At 46.5% G+C, this 6,957-nt stretch overlaps 1 pseudogene; it reads left to right on the top strand.

Annotated features, from left to right (window-relative positions):
• The first annotated feature begins 5,875 nt into the window (after window positions 1-5,875).
• On the top strand, window positions 5,876-6,664 carry LOC136319577 (ATP synthase F(0) complex subunit B1, mitochondrial pseudogene; annotated as a pseudogene).
• The last annotated feature ends 293 nt before the right edge of the window (window positions 6,665-6,957 follow it).

Below are 6,957 nucleotides of genomic sequence, written 5' to 3' on the forward strand. Positions count from 1 at the left end.
GCAATTCCTTTCTCCTCTCTGGGTCTCGGTCTTCTCATCTGTTTAATGGAGATTGTGAGGTCAAACTGCCCAACTTCTGGACTGTATGAGGGTCACTGTGGAGATGCCCAGAAGATGGGGGGAGGGAGTGCAGAGGGAAGGAAGAGTAGCCAGAGGCTCCTTCCTGAAAAAGGTTCCAAACTGCCACCTCAGCACCTTTGCTCCCACTTCCCCCTGGCCTGGCAGCGGAGAGCGGATATCTATAAAGAGTCCTCCCTCTGGCAGACAAGTGAAAGCCTCAGTCAGAGCCTCAGCCTCCCCGTCCCCCCCTCCCCGACCCCTGGAGGCTGCCTGGGGGTCAGACCCCACGCTGGGAGGACATGTTCCCATGCATGACTTGTTAAATCTGTCATCCAGGAAGATTCAGACGCCCAGAGAAGTCGTGTGACTCACCCAGGGCTGCATGTCAGGTATGGAGCAGAGGTTGGGAATCTGAGCCAGGGACAGCAAGGATGGAAGCCTGGCACTCAGAAGGTCAGAGTAGGAAGGAACCAGAAGCTCCTTTACTTCAACCCTTCCCTTTTTCAGACTGGGACATTGAGGCCCGGGGAAAGGCAGGCTCTGTTGTGTGTGTGTGACTGTCTCTCCTTAGGTTTCTCTCTCTAGTGGATGAGACACTGACCCATCCTGTCAAAAGTTCAGGAGTTTTCCCCTCTTTGTTGACATGGCTCTGAGGTCAGAACACAGGCAGTTTCCTAACCCTCTGAGAAGCTCAGGTTAGAAGGCAGATAGGTTTCTGGCTCTGCTCTCAGCCCCATCGCCTTGGCTCTGCACAGCCAGCCCTATGCAGCTCATGCCACGCTCCCTCTGCAGCCTAAACCCATCCCGGGGGTTCCTCCTCAGGAAGACCCAACAGCAGCCTTGTCCTGGGTCCAACTGCCTCCACTTCCCACCAGCCTCTCTCCCCAGCCTGGAGAGAATACATATCATGCTAGCAGCTCTGCACCCCCGCCCTGAGAGTGGCAGCCCTAAACCCCAGAAACAGCATGAGTTTGAGCATTACATAATTTAACCCTAACCCAGTAAAAAGATCTCTGAGACTCAGTTTCCCCATCAGTAAAATGGAGATGACAGGAAACCTCCTGGCAGAACTGAATGAAATCTCATCGTCTCTTCCTATCTTCAGCTTGGTATGTGCCTAGTTTCTCTCTTCCAGGAGACTGTACACTCCTCCGAAGCCTGGCTGGGTGACCCGAGGCTAGTTACTTGTCTTTTCTGATCCTCGGTGCCCTTGTCTATGAAATACCTCCCCAGGGCTGTCATAAGGCTCAGATGAGCTGATGGATGACTTAGTCCTCGCTAAGTTCTGAGAGCTGAGCAGAGACAGCCATTAATACAGTGATGATAGAAATGGCGATGACTTGTAATTCTGGAAGGAGAGGAGAGGGAGAAGTAAATCAGGTGTGCGCCAGGCTGGTCTGACCTAACTGACAACCCCACAGGAATAAATCACAGAGAAAGGCCCCCCTGAGGTGTGAGGGAGCTCAAGGGCAAGTCTGGGGTTTATCAGGCAAGGGTGCTATTAGCAGGCCATTGTTAACAGCTGCTGTTCTGTGACTACTACAATGCTGGGCCCTCTCACAGGGTCCAGACTGGGCATTGGCTGGTCTCTGGCCCCAGCCCTGGCTCTGCTACACTGGCATTAGTTAAGTTCCATTTCCTGCCTGGTCCTCAGTTTCCTCATTTTAAAATGGTGGTGGTGGGGAATAAAAGGAAAGATCTCATTCTGCTCCATTCCTGCTTTTTGAGAAGGACCACGTGAGATAATGGATGTAACACTGCTTTTGTCAAGTGTCAAGTGTGGGACATGGGGATTACAGTTATTAATAATTAGTAACCTGGGAGATAGGACGTGGGGGAAGGGATGCTGGAAAGTCTGGGAGAGGGGACAGGGAGCAAGCATTTGTTCCTGGCTGCAGGTCGTTTGGAGCGAGAACCCCGACATCTAAAAGACTTTGCAACACTGCCCCCTGGGGGCCAAAGAAGAGGTCTGTGCCCCAGGCTTTTTCTGCAAGATGACAATCAGGGAAGGAGGACTGCACGGATACTGTCAGAGGAGGCTGAAATGGACCGGCCTGAAGAAGCCCAGTGAGAGCAATTACTGCCTGCTCCTCCTGCTCCCTCCCCTGCACACAGTCTATTCCATTTCAGAAGTCTCTCAAACCACAAGTCTACCCATCTTGTGGTCACCACCCTGGTCTCCACCATCAGCATCTCTGGCAGAGCTGTGCTGTGTTCCCACCTCTAGCCTCACCCTCCAGTCCAGGGGTCTCAAACTCGCGGCCCGCCCAACAATTTTGTGCGGCCCGCAGACTAATCCACGAAGTTCAAAATATTTTGGATAAAATTAAGTAAACCCGTGGATTAGTCTGTGGGCCGCACAAAATTGTTGGGCGGGCCGCAAGTTTGAGACCCCTGCTCCAGTCCATCTTTCTGGGAGTCAGGAAAAACTTTCCAACAGTTAAATCTGACCACACCTCTCCTCCCTGCTTAAAACCCTGACCCCGTCCCTGCCACCCACCCCACCCCAGCCCTCAGAATAAACCCATCTTTCTCAGCCTAATATGGAGTGCCCCTGTCTGTCTGTCTCTGTCTGCCAGTCAGTATCTTCACCTGCAAGTGAGATGAAATAGTGGGTGGTCAAGAACAACGCTTTGGGGCAGGACTGTGTGGGTGTAACCTGGCTTTGTTATAAAGTATATTACCTAATTCCGCGGGTTACGTAGAAACACCTGAGGCAGGATACAGAAGAAATTTTAGGAGATTTATTAATAAGTCAGCTACATATGACTTACATAGGGTATAGCTAACCCAAATTGTGCAGCCTCGAATATAGCTCTGAGGCTGGTTTATACACTTGATCACATACAGGTTGGGGGGAAAAGGAGGGGAGCATGACACAATAGTCAATTATTAACAAGCTTACAACACTTGTCTATAGGATCTATTAAAAGGAAAAATCATTCTTACATGTTAAAACTTACAAGGAACCACAATAGCAAAAAATGTTGTTTTACATATCAATACAGTAGCAATAAATGTTTTATATATCAAAAGATACCCCCAAATCTTCTAGTGTCTACCCCCCATTCCTGTTGCCACAGCGAAATGGTTAGCTTAGGATAAGGCCAATGAAAATACCCTTGAAAACCTAACAAGCTAGTCCCGGCTTGTTTAGTTTACAAGTTTTTATACATATAAAGAATTTCAAGAGGGATGATTATTAGAAAGCATATAAAATGTTACAGAATGCAAGTTTTTCAAGCAAGGGGGCGTGGTCCTGTGATCCCTTTGTCTAGAGGTACATATGTCAATCATATGATTTCAGAATGGGAGGGGCTTACATGATGTCAGAGGATAAGCGTTTGTAAATCACCCATTAAAGAGAAAGAAAGGGGAGAGGAGAGGGCTATTTAAATCTTTCTTTCCTCTCCCGCATTCCTGGCTGGCTGTTTACCTTCTTCCTAACAGGTGTGGGGAAGAGAGGGGGTCCAAGTCTCCTTCCTCCTTCCATTCAAAACCTAGTACAAAAAGCTCTCTATTTACAATATAATAGCCATTTGTAAGCATGAATGCGATTGACCATCTTGAGCTGGTATAAATCACACACAAGTATAAAAATCATTTTTACAAAATCTCTCTGAATGCTTGGCCTAAATCATAAAATGCCTTTTAAGCCTCTTAGTAAAAGGGAGTTTCTTATCTCAGTACATAGTATGTCCTTGTGAGCCAGGAAGCTCCCACATTCTTCTTCCTCCATTCTCCACAGAAAGGCAGGGGCAAGAGCCTGACTCTTCCTTCTAAAATACTAGGTAATTTTTGCAATTCTTCGGCACCTTATCACAGTGTTTTTACTTGGGAGCTATGCTACTTAATTCTTTTTTTGTAGGCTTTTTTTGTTGTTGTGGTGGTGGTAAATATCCATAACATCAAATTTACCATTTTAATCATTTTAAGTGCACAGTTCAGTGGCATTAAGCATATTCACATTGTTGTGCAACCATCACTACTATTCCTCTTGTTGGGCAGATAAAATGTATTATGCTCACTTTGTTAAAGATGATACTGCCCACGTGAGACCGTTGCCCAGGTGATATTAATCTGTGTTGAGAATCATTGTAGCCTGGGGCTTGGTTTTGGGATTAAGCCTTTCCCACCCTTTTTGATGTGGGGTGGTACAATCCAATCATGCCTCAGAGAAGTGACTTTGTATTAGAGACTTCCCTATTTTGTATATTGGATTGAGTTTAGATTTCTACACTATAAAATGGGGACGGAGCGGGAGCTTGGGCTCTTGGTTCCTGGGATGACTAGCATGAGAGAGCAGAGGGAGCAGAGCAGAGAGCAGAAAGAGGCCATGTGGCCAGGAGAAGCAGCCAAGATGGCGGAGTGCTGAGTGAGATGCCAGTTTGGGCAGTTTGACGCTGGAGAAGGAAGGAGATGGGGAACTGAGGAGAATAAGTCTGGTGAGCTAGAAACCTTTGATTCTAGGAAACTCGGATAAATCAGTGGCTTTGTGAGCACTGAATGTGATTGGGTTTTGGAGCCCAGTGTGTGTTTTTACTTGCCCACCGGGTGCAAGCTAGGATTAAAGACTATGGCCCACCAGTTTGTGGCTTCGTTGTTTCTTTACCGACTGTCCGAATCCAATGTGAACCTGCATGGGCCAGAAGGCTGCTGTGATGGTGGCCCTGGCCCTGGCTTCTGGCTTTACACCTCTCCAGAACTTTTGCGTATTCTCACACTGAAACTCCACATCCATGTGTGACTTAATTCTTCGTGCCTCTGTTTTCTCATCTGGAGGATGGGACTAATAAATGGACATGCTTGGCACAGTGCCTGATAGGTAGGGAGGTTGTCAACAAATACCATTAAAATTTTTTCTATCTTTTAAACAAATAAAATAGATTTTTTTTAACATTTTAATTGAATCTATTGAGGTGACATTGGTTAATAAAATTATATAGGTTTAAGGTGTATGATTCTACAATACATCCTCTGTATATTGTATAAATATTTTGTGTTCACTGTTGGGGACTGAAAAATCAACAGGGTTTTTTAGAGTTCGGATTTCTGGGAGATAGAGGTGCTGGTAACTGGCTGCTGCCCAACCCCCTATATCACTTGTTCTGTGAAGGTGTAAAAGGCTAAGCCCTTCCCCACACCTCCATCTATTTGCTCCATGCCTGCCTCCCATGTTCTCCGGAAAAGACTGGAAGCAAGTTTCCTCTTAAGGTAAAGTAAGGATGTTATGTATTGGTAGGGGGTTTTGCACTTGATGGAATTCTTGAGTTGCCTTGGAAACTGTAATCAGAAAAGTCATTGATTTGCTAATTTCCACTTTGCCCTGTAAATAAAGAAGGATGCGGTTTCGGGCAGCAGCCATGTTTTTCTCTCTCTGAGAGGGCAGAAATTTCTGCTAGCGGTAATAATTGCAAAGGTCTCCCGAACCTATCTTTTATATTCTTTAATTCTTTAATTCTATTTTCTCTAATTCTGTGCCGTTCCTGCTTGGGACCTGAATGTACTCGTCGCGGCTGGCCCGTGGCAGTTCACCACGCTAAGTCGAGTCTCCAACCGTCACCATTTGCCCCCAATACCTTCTTGCACCTCCCCCAACCCCTTTCCTTCTGGTAATCAGCATACTGTTATCTGTGTCTATGAGTTGTATTTTTTTCCCCTTAATCTCATCACCCTTTTCACTGAGCTATATTTTGTTCTCTTGAGGAAGCTGCTCCAGAAAGCAATTGCAGCAGCAGGCATGGGTTATCTGCAGAAATCCAAAGGCCCATCCATGTCACTGGGACACCAAGACGGCTGAGCAGACCCTCGCTGACCATGCTGTCTCAGGCGGTACTCTCCGCTGCCGCCACAGCAGCCCCCTTTCTGAAGAACGCAGCCCTCCTCGGTCCAGGGGCGTGGCTGGCCACAAGGACTGTTCACAAGAGTCAGCCAAGTCTTGCCCCTGTACCACCTCTTCCTGAATATGGAGAAGTTCATCATGGGCTGACCCCTGAGGAAGTCTTCCAGTCCCTTTACCATAAAACCAGTGTAACAGGACCCTATGTACTTGGAACTGGCTTGTTCTATATTTTCTATCCAAAGCAATATGTGTGAGTTCTCCACAGATCATCTCTGCCATATTAACAATAGGGTTGATTGTCTATGTGATAAAAAATATTATGCCTCTATTGGGGAATTTGCTGATAAACTCAATGAGCAGAAATTACCGAACTAGAAGAAACGAAACAGACTTCCATCAAAAACACCCAAGATGCAACTGATCTAAGAGAAGTCCCAGCAGGTGCTGGTTCAAAAGCACCACTACCTTCTTGATGTCCAGGGGAATGATGTTGCTATGGCCTTGGAGGTTACTTACTGGGAACAGCTGCAGAGTGTTCACAAGGAGGTAAAGAATCACCTGAACTATATCATATCTCTGTGCAACATATGATGCCTCGAAAGGAACAAAAGCACATGATAAAATGGGTGGAGAAGCATGTGGAGCAGAACATCTCTGCACAGCAGGAAAAAGGGGACAAATGCCAAGTGCACTGCAGATCTAAAGCTGCTTGCAAAGAAGGCTCATCACACCCAGCTCTGTGAAAGCATCTATCCCGATTGAGACAGCTAGATTGACTGACTAGATGGAAACTGGCTGTGTGACAAAACCTTTCTGCAAAACCACTTACTGGAGTTACAGTTTACCCTACCAAAAAATAAAAAGCTTGAATTTCATCTCGTGAGAAAATGAAAACATTCTGTTTACCAGTGGGGGCAAAAAGAAATCCAAAGGCAATTACTGCCCAGATTTATTTCTGTGACTGGGTAGAGTTTAGGACAGCTGCTGGAGCAGCATATAACATGCTTCATCTCAAAAGATGAGTCGCTTCCTCTCCTGATGGGCTTACAAAGAAG

The sequence above is a fragment of the Saccopteryx bilineata genome, chromosome 1 (assembly GCF_036850765.1).
Source record: "Saccopteryx bilineata isolate mSacBil1 chromosome 1, mSacBil1_pri_phased_curated, whole genome shotgun sequence".
Taxonomy (NCBI): Eukaryota; Metazoa; Chordata; class Mammalia; order Chiroptera; family Emballonuridae; genus Saccopteryx; species Saccopteryx bilineata.